This window comes from Mobula birostris, chromosome 10 (assembly GCF_030028105.1).
Source record: "Mobula birostris isolate sMobBir1 chromosome 10, sMobBir1.hap1, whole genome shotgun sequence".
In the NCBI taxonomy this organism is placed as follows: Eukaryota; Metazoa; Chordata; class Chondrichthyes; order Myliobatiformes; family Myliobatidae; genus Mobula; species Mobula birostris.
The window spans coordinates 35,671,124-35,685,004 of NC_092379.1; the positions used below are offsets into that span (position 1 = coordinate 35,671,124).

The following is a 13,881-nucleotide window of genomic DNA, read 5'->3' on the forward strand; positions in this document are numbered from 1 at the left end:
TTACTGGTGCTTCCATGATGCTGAGTGAGCCTGCCAGGTGCCTAACCAAAAATCCTTCATCGTGCTTTGTCACATCCTCAAAGGATTGGGTCAGGCTCAAGACACGACATGCCCCTCACAAAGCCATGCTGACTCTCCCGAATCAGACTATGCTTCTTGTAAATCCTGTCTGTAGGAATCTTCTCCTGCAATTTGCCCACCGGTGAAGTAAAACTGACTGGTCCATAATTCCCAGGGTCATCTCTACTCTCTTTCCTGAACAAGGAAATAACATTTGCCAACTTCCAATCATCTGGTACTTCCTCCGGTGAGGACTGGCCAGTGAGGATGCCCAGATCGTCACTAAAGGTGCAGCAATCTCTTCCCTTGCTTCCCGTAGTAACCCTGGGGTATATCACATCTGGCCCCGGGGACTTATCTATCCTAGGGCTTTTCAAAATTCCAGAACATCCTCTTTCTCAATGTCAACATGTTGCAGCATATCACTGCCCTCGCAAGCATCAAGGTCCCTCTCACTGGTGATTACTAAAGAAAAGTATTCATTGCGGATCTCCCCCAAAGTCCACCGACTCCAAACATTTTGCCTCTTTTAGCTCTGGCCGGCCCAGACTCTCACTCTGGCCATCCTCCTGTTCTTCAAGTTTGTTCTTCTGAATCCAACTCGCCAAGTCCTTCTTGTGGCCCCTCCTAGTTCTCCGAAGTCCATTCTTCACTCCCTCCCTGGCCACATTGTAACCCTCTGGAGCCCAGGCTGATCTTTGCATCCTATGCTTCTGGACTAGCTGTTGCGCATCTCTTGTCAAGCATGGCTCCTTCACCCTTCTGTTCTTTCCCTGTCTCAGTGGGACAAAACTCTGCAGAGCTCCATCCAAGTGAAGCCCAAAACAACTTCCACATTTCAATTGTGTGTTTCTGAGTGCATTCATCCCAGTTTGTACTCCCAGGTTCCTGCCCAATACCATCATAATCCAAACACCTGCCTCCCCACCCCCCAATTATTACTGCTGCAAGCAATCTTGTCGTACACTTGTACACATGGCAACAAGAAACAGACTTGACTTTGACCGATACGTTTATTTATTTAATTATTCCAGAATAGCATGGAACAGGCCTAACGAGTCACACCGCCCAGCAACCGGCTGATTTAACCCTTGCCTCATCACAGGACAGTTTACAATGACCAATGAGACTACTAAGCGGGACGTCTCCAGACTCTGTGGGGTGTTGTGGGGGGAATCTGAGCACCCGGGGTAGACACACGATCCACTACGGTTCGTTGCCTCTTATTCCAAAAGCAGCGGAGCTGCGAATCTGAAATAGTAACTGAAAATTCTGGAGACACTCAACAGAGCAGGCCAATGAATCGGCAGAAAGTCACAGATACAGCTGTGCATCTCCCAACATGATCTCATGCCAGCTCATCCACACCTTTTTTTCTCCCCCCTCTGCGTACAAGTTCTTAATCCTGCCTACGTTTCCAGAAGCCGCCTGTTCCATCTGCAGTGCCTCCCTAGTTTTCTTCTTGCCTGGCGGTCGAAGCTATGCTGTACTCAAGCCGGCTTTGCTCAAGGCAACATCACTCAGGTCCTGTGTGTTTTGTAAATGATAGTTCTCTTCGTTCTCTTGGTGTAAGCGAGTTGTGGTATTTAATTGATGCCAGAAGCCTCTCCTAAGACTTGGGCCACTCAGGTGTACTCTGTGTGTCACCCATCGTACCATCTCCCAGCCATTTAAATGGGAGCTTTCAAGCTGAGCTTCTGTACTGTTGTCAGTCAAGATGTAGTTTATACTTGCAACTGTTTGCAAGTGATATTCACATTCCTTATCATTTTTATAAATGAATGGCAGATGAGGATTTTTTCCCTGTGCAAGTAATTTCCCAAAAATGGCAGGGCTGATTTTTCTTTAAGGTAAAGTGCATTTTCATTAAAGACCAATAAAATTAACAACAAATTTGATTTGGACTGTTTTGCTTTTAGTGTAGGTCCCTTTTACCCTGGAATCTGAATATTACAGTTAGGGCTTGAACAATGACTAATTATTCAATTACAATAATTAGTAATAAATAATGGTAATCTATTCGAAGTATTTTTTAAGTACCTAATGGGGAAACACAATGGCGTCTGGTTAGCGCAACACTTTGCAATTGGGTTCGATTCCCACTGCCACCTGTGAGGAGTTTATACGTTCTCAGCATGACTGCGTGGGTTTCCTCCGGGTGCTCCTGTTTCCTCCCAGAGACCTACTGGTTGGTAGGTTAACTGGACATTGTAAATTGTCCTATAATTAGGCTAGGGTTAATCGGGGGTGGCTTGCAGGGGAAGAAGGGCCTGTTCCACGCTGTATCTCAATAAATAATCAATAATAAGTAAGTATATTAAAATGCTACTTTCCAAGTGCATAATTTCCTCCACTGTGTGTAACTTGGTATGGAACAGGTCTACACTTTGAAGAAGGTGGTACGAGCATTTCATTTCGGAACTTTGTATTTTATCAGCAAGGTACATATTTGAAAATCAAGTAGTAACAGCGATCAGATCATTTCTTGACTTGTGAATGCTGTCTTGCAGTGTACGCCATTCGCGAGGCCGCGACCAACAACTTGACCAAGTTGGTGGAGAAGTTTGGCAAAGACTGGGCAGAATCCACCATTGTGCCGAAAGTACTTGCCATGGCCAGTGACCCCAACTACCATCACAGAATGACCACCCTCTTCTGCATTAACGTGAGTATAACTTTGACAATACTTCCATTACACTTCACAAGCTGCTAAAATATTTCATGAATAAAACGTACAGTTAGAACACACACTAAAGAATAAAGAATGTAACAAAAATACTATGGATTTGTTTAAAATGTTCTTTTAATATATTCTTTGTGAATGTTTAGATTCTGCAAAAAATCAATTAACACTTTGCCAAAGCTGCTCCTTCCAATATTGACATCTGCTTGATACGAGCTTCTGTGCTTGCGTTATTTGCTGAGGTGTAGTGGTGTTTTGTGTTTAATCTGCAAGGTGTCTGGAGTAAAAATTGAGTTGAGGACGAGACTTTTTATGATTTCGTGGAGCAGAGTTCCTAACCGTCCCTGTGGAAATGGACTGATGGTGTTAGCTGAAGGACAACTGATTTAATGACCTGTTGACCCACCATACGGCTTAAAGCTTTCAAGTTTTATTTCTCAAGGGTCTGTTTTCGTGCTGTAGTGGACTATGGCTCTGTCTTTTGCTTAGAGATCTGAGTACCTTGAAATGGACATTATACATTATCTGGCTGAGGGAATTGTAAGTTTTTTGACGCAACCAGTTTCAATTTACAAGTGTACTTAAAGGCCCCCACAGTCATTCCAGTTGCGGAATTAACTTCTTTCCCTGGATTTATTTGATGGGCCTGGGCTTTGCTGGAGTTTGGACAAGGTGGAGAGATTCAGTTGAAATGCCTAGATAAAATGGATGTTTCTAAAAGTGGGTGAGTCTAGGACTGGAGGGCACAGCCTTTGGAACAGAGGGATATCCCTTTAGAACGGAGATGAAGAATTTCTTTAGCCGAAGCGTGGTGAGTCTACAGAATTCATCGCCACAGGCGGCGATGGAAGGCCAAGTAACTGGGTATATTTAAAGTGGAGCTTGAAAGGTTCTGGAGGGTGTTGAGAGGTCTGCACGACCTGGCGTTTTTGCGGTATCCTCAAGGATTTGGCAAGCTGGACTCTCAAGAATACAGGTGCAGCGGCCGCGGCCATTGCTGGGAGTGGACTTCAGGTTGGATGAGAGTGGCCTGAGAGGGGAAAATGAAGTGGTGTTCAGTCGATTTCAGCAACGAGCCAGGTTAAAAAGTTTAAAGAGTTGCAGGGGGAAAGACTAACTTCTCTGTGAGGCTTTACACACCTCAGCAGTGAACCGACTGTCACTGTCAGCACTTGTCTCCGCACTGAATTGACTTGCTGGCTGTGCCCTGTGACCATTGGGCCCCTGGCTCAGATAAAATGCTGAACTGGCTCCTTGGCTGTGGACTGCAACCATTGGGCCCCTGGACTGGTTTCACTTCTCTCAGCACAGATCTGACTCCCTTGCTGTGGCCTGCAGCCATCTACTGATCTGAACTGGCTCCCTGCCTGTGGGCCTAATTTCGGCGACCCTGCGGTTCATGTTCTGTGTCTTACTGGTTTACTATTTTTTTTATTCTTGTTTGCCCGATTTGTTCTTTTTGGGCACATTGCGTGTCTGACAGTCTTTGCTGTTTAGGATTCTTTCTTTTTCCATGGATTCTCTTGTGTTTCTTTGCTTTATGGCTGCCTGCAAGAAGACGAATCTCCTGCTTGTATATGGAGTTCATACTTTGGTAGCAATGTACTTTGAAATTTAGACCTCTGGATCAGCAGGAACACCTCAGAAAGATATGCCTGCACGGGCTGGACCAAAAGAGGGCTAACAGCCTGCGGGTGTGCTCGCTGGGATTCAAACTCATAGGGATGGGCCACAGGCCACATTTACAGTTGAGGTGGCAGTGGAGTTAAATATCGAAGGGAAACAAAGCAAGCCCAGTAAGGAGAGCAAACCTCAGTCTGATAAGAAATGCAAGATTATATTTATTTTGGTGTAAGCAACGTTACTAGTAAAGCAAATGAGCTCACAGGAGGGTGATATTGTTACTGTCATAGAGAGGGTTGAATGGCTGAACGATTCACTCAGTGAATGGTGTGGTGGGCGTGGCACCGTAATATTGATTTATTACTGAAATATCGAGGAGGAGGACATTCTGGGACACACCTTACTAATCCACAAGCCTCTACTGGTGAACTTCCAGTAAGATGGCGGTGTGCTGGGGCGCGGCGGGTTCTACGGGGCCAGCCAAATGTGTTACTATCTTTTGTTTATTTCTTTACAATCTCAAGACCCTGCTGGAAGTTCAGCACTCAGAGAGTGCTGCCGCCTACCCCATCGGCGTAGAAACTGAAGAAGCTGGACTTGGGGCAGATCGTTCTGCTCCCCGCGTCAGAGAGTCAGCAATGTGGTTGGCGTGCAGACTGGCAGCGAGCAATTGTCTTAGTCTCTTTTCTTGTGATTGCAAAACCCTGTTGAGCATTGTTAATGTGTAATGCTGCAAGTCTGGTCTTCTGATTTATTGCGGACTGCAGGGGCTGGCAGCAGGGGTGACTGACACCCCTGCAGGGTGAGCGGATGTGGCCTCAAGCCATGGGGCCGCCTGTTTGCAGCCACCCAGGAGAGAGGCATCAAGAGCTGCACTGGAGGTGGTGTAGCACAGCGTTTAAGCTAATGTTGGTGCTGTCCCTCTCCCCGAAAGTGTTTGCTTGGCAGAAGGCAGGATGTACGTGTTCAACTACAGACTGCTGCAACATTCATGGACTCAGGGACTTGGACTGTATTTGTTGTGTGACTATATTTTACTGCTATATGTGCCACGTGCTGCGTATGACTGTTGGTACTGTGTTTTGTACCTTGACCCTGAAAGAACACTGTTTCGTTTGGGTGTATTCATGGGTATTCATGAATGACAATTAAACTTGAACTTGATGTAAACAGCCAAGAACAGCAAAACATTGGAATATTACCTGCAAGCTGCACACCAACCGGACTTGGAAATATATTGCCATTACTTCTGAAACCCCCTTTTCACTGGGCGTCTCTGGAAATGCAGCCTTTTAGCCCCTCGCAAACAGCCACTGGACTCCGCGGGGAGAAACTTCAGGCTTCGTACATCTGAGGTGTATGTGACTTTGGTCCCGCAAAATCTGTGAGGTTGGGATGTCTCGCCTACCCAAACCCCGGTTTGTGTGAATGCTGTGTGATTTACTGCCCCTGGCAATCGCCTGTCAGCAGAAAATAACAGATTGTACACTGCATAGAATTATTCAGGAGTATATTTAAGAATGTTAACTTAAGCAAACAGTTATTAAAGGAAAGAAAGAGGAAAAAAACCAAAAAGGGCCCATTCTACTTAAAAAGTCACGTATACAGTGGAGCTCAAATCTTGAACTTCTCTGTAAATCGCGTGCTGGACCCTCCCTCGGTCTGTGTGACAGCACACACCACCTTCCGAAGGTCACTGGAAATCCATCTTGAACAAAGAGGCTTTCCCACGGGATTATTGGTCATTCCTCCTTGAAGCCATTCATCTGTAGAAAGCACCCTGCATCGTCCACCATCTTTCTTCCTGTCTTCTCCCAGCTCCGGCCAAACAAAGACCCCTCTGCCCAGTAATCTCTAGCACCTTCTCCCAATTCTACCATCCTGATTGGATGACACCTCATTCCTGAGCTCAAAACCAAACAGGCTGAAAGCAGAACAGATTGCTCTTACAGAACTGCTAAAATGAAATGCCTACAGCATAGCAGTAAAAATCTGAACCAGGGCATTGACTCTGACTGGGTGAGAATCCTGGATCACCCACCCTAACTGCATTGTGGGTGCACCCACACCTCAAGGGCTGCAGCCCACCACAAAGGAATTAAATACCACTTCAACCTGTGATGCCCACACATTCCTTGGAGGAATATGCAAAAAGAGCTTCAAGTAACAGAGTACAGGTAGTCCCTAGGAGTGGTCACATGTGACAGCTCTCCCAGTATTCAGCATGAGGTACAGGAGCAAGGATATCAGAATCAGGTTTAACGTCACCGGCATAATGTCGTGAAATTTGCTGTCTTTGTGGCATCAGTACAGTGCAACACATGATAACAGAGAAAACTGTGAATTACAGTAAATATATGAAATAATAGTGCGGAAACAGAAATAAAAAGTTGTGAAGTAGAGCATGGGTTCAGTGTCCATTCAGAAATGGCAGAGGGGAAGAGACTGTTCTGGAATCGCTGAGTGTGTGCTTTCAGGCTTCTGTGCCTCCTTCCTGAGGGTAGCAGTGAGAAGAGGGCATGTCCTGGGTGGCGGGGTCCTTCACCATGGATGCCGCCTTTTTGAGGCATCGCTCCTCAAAGATGTCCTGGATACGAAGGAGAAAGGCAAAACACAGTTGTACGAGTTATCAGGTTATAGCAGTACAGAACCGCAACTTCTCTGATATCAGCACGAACAATTTCAAAGGGAATGGCCCAAAGGAGGGGGGATCCAGGAAAACTTCATGAGAAACAGAGTGAGAGAAGGACGAAGGGTCTCGGCCTGAAACGTCGACTGGCCTGCTGCGTTCACCAGCAACTTCTATGTGTGTTGCTTGAATTTCCAGCAGTTGCAGAATTCCTGTTGTTTGAGAGAAGGACGTGGCTGGAAAACTCAAGCAGGGCAAGAAGCCGATGTATTAGGAGTCTTTAGTGGGGTTGGATACGCAATGTTTCCAAGGCCTGATGAAATGTATCCTTGGCTGTTATGGGAAGGAAGGACTGAGCTCCCAAGGTCTCTTCGAGAGTTCAGTGAACCCCTCTCTCACTGCTCCCCCTCCGTGATCTCTGCTTCCTTTCGACGGGAGTCAGTGAAACCTTCTCTCCCTCTGTGATATCTGCTCAGCTCTTTACTTCATCCCTCCCCCCTCCTGGTTTCACCCAGCACCTTGTATTTCTTTCTCCGCTCACCTTCCACCCCACCCCCCAACTTTTAAATCTACTCATCTTTTTTCTCCACTCCTGCCGAAGGGTCTCGGCTGGAAATGTCGACTGTACTCTTTTCCATCGATGCTGCCTGGCCTACAGAGTTCCTCCAGCATTTTGTGTGTGTTCCAAGGATCCTGGTAGTTTAAAATCCGAAATTGTCACAGAACAGGTGCCACGTAACTGGATCCCAGCAGTACGGTGCCTTTCTTCAACGAAGGCAGCAACTGCTAACTACAGAGCTGTGAATCTAACATCAGTGGTAGAAAGGGTGTTGTAAAAAGTCCCGAGGGACGGGATTCAGCTGCACTTGGGCAGAGCTTCATCAGAAATGGTCAGCGTGCAAGTGGTGATTCTGTCGGCCAATCTGAGTTTCTTGGAGTTACGGGTGTACTAGTGCAGCTGGTGTTGTCTACAGGGACTTCGGTAAATCTTTTGACAAGATCCCCAAACGAGCAAGAGACCGAGGGATCCAAAGTAACTTCACAAATTGGGTTCAAAGTGGATTTGCTGATCGGCTTTTGTGATTACCCCATGGCGTACCACAGGAATCTGTGCTGGAACTCTCCTGTAAATGATTTGGATGTGGCTAGAAGTTTAGCAGATGACATAAAAATGTGAGCTTTGTCTTGCGGTGTTAGTGCTAATGATGGTGCATTGGTTAGTTGGCAAACTAGGCAGAGCAATTGTACCTAGAACATAGAACGTTAAAGCACTGTGTTAAAGTGCTGTGCTGATCTTTTAACCTACTCTGAGATCAATCTAAATGTTCCCTCCTACACAGCCCTCCATTTTTCTATCATCTGTGTGCCTATCTAAGAGTTTGTTAAATGCCCCCAATGCATCTGCCTCTACCATCACGCCTGGCTGGGTATTCCACACACCCACCCACTCTGTGTGTGTGTGAAACAAAAATCTTATCTCTGAACCTTCCTCCAATCATCTCAAAATTATGCCTCTGGTATTGGCCATTTCTGCCTTGGGGAAAAGACTCTGGCTGTCCACTCTATCCACACCTCTCATCCTCCTTCACTCCAAAGAGAAAAAGCCCCAACTCACTCAACCTTTCCTCATAAGACATGCTCTCTAATGCAGGCAGCAGCCTGGCAAGTCTCCTCTGTGTCCCCTCTAGATCTTCTCCATGCTTCCCATGACAAGGCTAACAGAGCTGGACGCCAGTGTGGTCTGACCAGAGTTTTATAGAGCTGCAACATTACCTCGCACTCTTGAACTCTATCCCCCAACTTACTCGACCTTCCCCCTGCCCCCGCATCATCGGGGGAGTCTAATGCCCCGAGGTTAAAAGTGAGAGAGAAAGATGTTAACAAGGGATGGAAAGAGCAAGATTTTCACGAGTGGGCATGTGAGTGGGGCTGAAAGAGAAATCTCCAGAGGTAGGTACAGTTAAGTTGATAGGAAAGGCCGAGGCCCATTCTCCCACCCCTCACCCCATGCGCACTCCCTCGCACACTCTCGCTCTTTCGCCTCACTCACACTCACACTCTCTCACACACTCTCGCTCTTTCGCCTCACTCACACTCTCTCTCCCCTGTCTAGATTCATCTAGTGTTCACCCCTCTCCCCGAACCTGTTACCACCTCCGTTATTTATCAGAGTCCAACCCTTGTAGCTCTTTGTGTTCCTGCTGTCAGTCCGCACCTTCACACTGTCCCTACCTTGTCCCATCTCCCTCGCGATGTTATTTCCTCGTTCCCCCCGTCGTCCTCTGCCTGTCACTGTCTCTGCTCCTCCTTCGCTCCTCTCCTGCCATCAGTGCACCAGTCACCTCAGACTCCTTTCTCCCCGCTATTCCACTGTCCCCCCCCCTACCCCAGTCCCTGATGCAGGGTTTTGATCCAGTCCGCTTTCCTCCCACAGATCTGCATTGAGTTTGTTTGTCGCTCTCGGTTCCAGCTTCAGCAATCACTTGTAATGCCCTCTCTGATTAGTGTAACACTCAAACCCTTCGCCCTGTCCCTAGGGCATCTGTAACCCAGGACGTTGTGCTCCCATCCCTCAACCATGTTCCTAAACTTACAGGAATAATATAATCCCTGTACTGACTACTGGCCAGCTCACCGGAGTTCTCTGTTAAAACCAGAATATAATATCAATGGTAAGATGCTTGGCATTGTGGAAGATCTGAGAGATCTTGGGGTCCGTGTCCATAGGACACTCAAAGCTGTTGCGCAGGTTGACAGTGTTGTTAAGAAGGCGCATTGTGTGTTGGCATTCATCAACCGTGCGAGTGAGTTCAAGAGCTGTGAGGTAATGTGTGGTAAACCATATATATATGTTGTAACTGGGTTACCTGTCTGGACTCGTCCCTCTGCTGACTGCTCCTGTGGCTCTTCCCACAGACCCCTAAATAAAGGCGATTGTGTCACTGCTCCTCCTCTCAGTCCAAGAGCAGACACTCAGCATGATGGAGATCACATTTTACTGCTAATAAAAGCCTTTCAATATTTACTCTACTTCCAGTCTTTCGGAGTTATTGATAGTGCATCAAAATGTTACAGCTATATAAGACCTCGGTCAGACCCCACTTGGAATACTGTGTTCAGTTGTGGTCACCTCACGACATGCAGGATGTGGATACTATATAGAGAGTGCTGAGGAGAGTTACAAGCATGAAGCCTGGATTGGAGGGCGTGTTTTATGAGAATCGGTTGAGTGAACTTGGCCTTTTCTCCTTGGAGCAACGGAGGATGAGAGGTGACCTGATAGAGGTGTACAAGATAATGAGAGGCGTTGATCACGTGGATAGTTAGAGGCTTTTTCCCAGGGCTGAAATGGCTAGAACGAGAGGGCATACTTTTAAGGTGCTTGGAAGTAGGTACAAGGGGATGTCGGGGGTAAGTTTTTCACTTGCAGAGAGTGGTGGGTGCGTGGAATGTACTGCCAGGGGCAGTGGTGGAAGTGGATACAAAAGGGCCTTTTAAGAGCCTCTTGGGAGCATGGAGCTTAGAAAAATAGAGGGCTATGCGCTAGGGCAGGGGGCCCAACATTTTTTGCACTGCGGCCCGCTTTAATATTGACAATATTCTTGCGGACCAGCATTTCTTAAAGGGTTTATCTAACGAATTTAATATTAAACAGACAGCGCATATTTTCCTCGCATGAATATAGTGATAAGTCAATTATTGGGGGAGGACAGGGGAGCTTGAAGTAAGTGTTGAACGAACTTCCAGTAGATGTGGTAGAGGCTGGTTCAATATTATCATTTAAAGAAAAACTGGATAGGTATATGGACAGGAAAGGAATGGATGGTTATGGGCTGAGTGCAGGTCGATGCGACTAGGTGAGAGTAGAGTTCAGCACAGACTAGAAGAGCCGAGATAGCCTGTTACTGTGCTGTAATTGTTATATGGTTCTACAAGTCACTTATAAATGAATAGCATCATAACATTTTAAGTAACGTTTGGATGTTAAACACACAGCACATATTTTCCCCGCATGAACATATAAAATCATTGCAACACACCAATATTGCTGAATCAGTGGGAGACCTGGGCTTGTTTCCCTGCAACAAGATGGTCCTATCACGGGCTGATGGGAGTCAGCGATACTCGAAGGAGGTTCCTTATGTCCAGTCTTTTCCGCAATTTAGTTTTTGTTGCATTCATTGCAGAGATATGTTGGAAATGGAAGCACCGTTTTCAGTGCTTTCATGGCTATCTCAGGATATTTAGCCTTGACTTTGATCCAGAATGCTGGCAGAGATGTTATGTCAAACATACTTTTCAGCCCGCCGTCATTTGCAAGCTCAAGCTGATCTTCTTCCCGCGCTGACATGGATGATGTGCGGGTAATGACCTCGCGTGTGTTCAAGCTGAACAGGGCGTGACAGGGAATGAGGAAAGGTGCAGCAACTCCTATCGCCAAAACATGTCGTTTCCTCGCGGCATGGGACTAGTCCGCAGCCCGGTGGTTGGGGACTGCTGCGCTAGGGAAATTCTAAGCAGTTTCTAGAGTAGGTTACCTGGTCGGCACAACATTGTGGGCCGAAGGGCTTGTAATGTGCTGTGAATTTCTATGTTCGGAAACATGTGGTTAAACCTCCCAGCCCTCTCGTGCTTTCCCACTTATTTCTGCCTGCTCTGTTTCCTGGACCTGCCCAAATTCCGCTCTTGCGTCTTATAATCCTGGTTCCCTCTTGGCTCGGGTCACCTTGTCATGGAAGAGATCCCAGTGATGCTGTCTGCTCTGCACCCACACTTTGTACATTTCAGCCGTCCTGCCTTCCTGTTTCTAAACTCGCTCGTACATGGCAGAAGGGGTAGTCCAGCGATTACAATATACCAGCACTTCTTCTTTACAACTTGTCTATTGATCTGTAAATCTCTGTTGCAGGACCTCATCTCTCTCCTTGCGGATGATCATTGGTGCCAGTGTGGACTATGCCTTTTTATCATGGGGCAAAATACATTCTGAGCGTCGCACAAATCAGATCGATGATCTTTTCTTCAGTCTTGCTTCGTGAAGTTCGGGGCTGTGAATGAACGTTTGCATTTTCTGCTTTTTTTTTTAGGTGTTGTCTGAAGCCTGTGGCCAAGAAATCACAGCAAAGCACATGCTGCCGACGGTTCTCCAGATGGCAGGCGATCAGGTGGCAAACATTCGCTTCAACGTGGCTAAATCATTGCAGAAAATAGGACCGGTTTTAGATGCTGGGTAAGTATTTGAGTTGGGGCTTATAACCCGGCCTGTGGAGAATGTTTCACCTCCAGTTTGGAATGGAAATTGAGACGCCACTGTGGTGGCATTTAGTGATGGAGTCGCACCGTCTTTTGTACCCACAGGTCCAATCCGGCCAAGACCACCGTCTCTGCCGGTCCCATTGTCCCAGGTTCTCAACCTGGGGTTCATGCACCCCTAGGGTAATGATCCATGGCACCAAAATAGTTGTGAACCCTTGCTCTAAACCTTTCCTGCCCGCGTACCTGTCCTTATTGAAGTTGTTAATGTGCCTGCCTCAACCAGTTCCTCTGGTAGCTCATTCCATGTACTGCATGGGGGAGGGGCATAAACTTAACCCTCAGGCCTCCCCCTCCCCTGTGGTGTTTGCCTCACTTTCCTGCTTGACCTTGATCCTTTGGTACCCTTAAACGATCTTCTTCTCTATCCAGAGGTTAAGGCCATAAGACACATGAGCAGAACCAGGCCGTTCAGCCCATCGATACTGCACGGCCATTCTATCATGGCTGATTTATTATTCCCCTCGACCCCACTCGCCTGCCTTCTCCCCATTTTTTTTAAAGGAAGGACATCCTCACCAAGAACATTTAGTAGCCCGTTGCTACCCTCCAAATTACTTGTTTAAGGTCTCTCCACTGCCTTTGTATTCCAAGGAACTCATTTTACTACAGCTTTCCCAAGCAATGCGCAATATCCCTTTTTGTAAGGTTGTAAGACTGACCTTGCACACTTGGTCTCTCATCACCCACGCTACCTGAGGAACTCCAATCAACTGGCCTTTTAAAAGGGTCCCCTGTGTTGGAGGTGTTGTTTGCCCCTCGAGCAGCTGCTTCCCAGTTTACCTTCTCCTGTTCCTGCCTAACACCGTTGCAATTAGCCCTTCTGCACCTCAGCACCTTCACCCAAGGATCAGTTTTAATCTGTAACCATCTTAAAACTGAGGGAATTACAATTATGGCTGAAAATTTGATCATCTGCCCGGCTCATTTCCTCGTAAGCTGTGTTACATCGCCATGCCAACTTGGAGTGTCTGCATACTGTCTGGTGTTACCCCACTAGACACAGTTATCAATTTTGACCCATTGAAGCCTCTGGCGCTCAGGAAGTTCCATTCAGTACTGGGGAAGTTGAAATCAGCCACTCAGTGACCCTATTTTTAAGTCTTTCCGTGACTGGGGTTGAGGGGGATAATGAATTGGCTGTGATGGAATAGCAGAGTAGACTCGATGGGCTGAATGGCCTGATTTTGCTCCTGTGTGGCATGGTCGTATCTGCCTGTATATCTGTTCCCCAGCTCCCAGTGGCCTTTTGGGAGCCTAACACAGTAATTAAACCATTTTGTTCGTGTGTCATGCAATATATGTCGTCTGCATGGACTTCTGTGAGACCTTTGACAGAATCCTGCACGGGAGGCTGGTCCTTATTGTTAAAACTTCTGGCAAGCTGGCAACGTGGGTTAAAAGTTGGCTGAGGATGGTGGAGGGTGTTTCAAGCAAAGCTTGGGTTCTGGATATAGTCAGTTGTACTGTATAGAAGCATGCCCTCTTGTCCATTGCATCTATACTGACAATCACTCCTTGCTATAGTAAACCCACTCAGCCACACTAACTCCACATCCCTCTGTCTTGCTCA

At 46.9% G+C, this 13,881-nt stretch overlaps 1 pseudogene; it reads left to right on the forward strand.

The window, feature by feature from the left end:
- LOC140203579 (serine/threonine-protein phosphatase 2A 65 kDa regulatory subunit A beta isoform-like) overlaps positions 1-12,435 on the forward strand; it is a 37,604-nt pseudogene extending 25,169 nt beyond the window's left edge.
- The last annotated feature ends 1,446 nt before the right edge of the window (positions 12,436-13,881 follow it).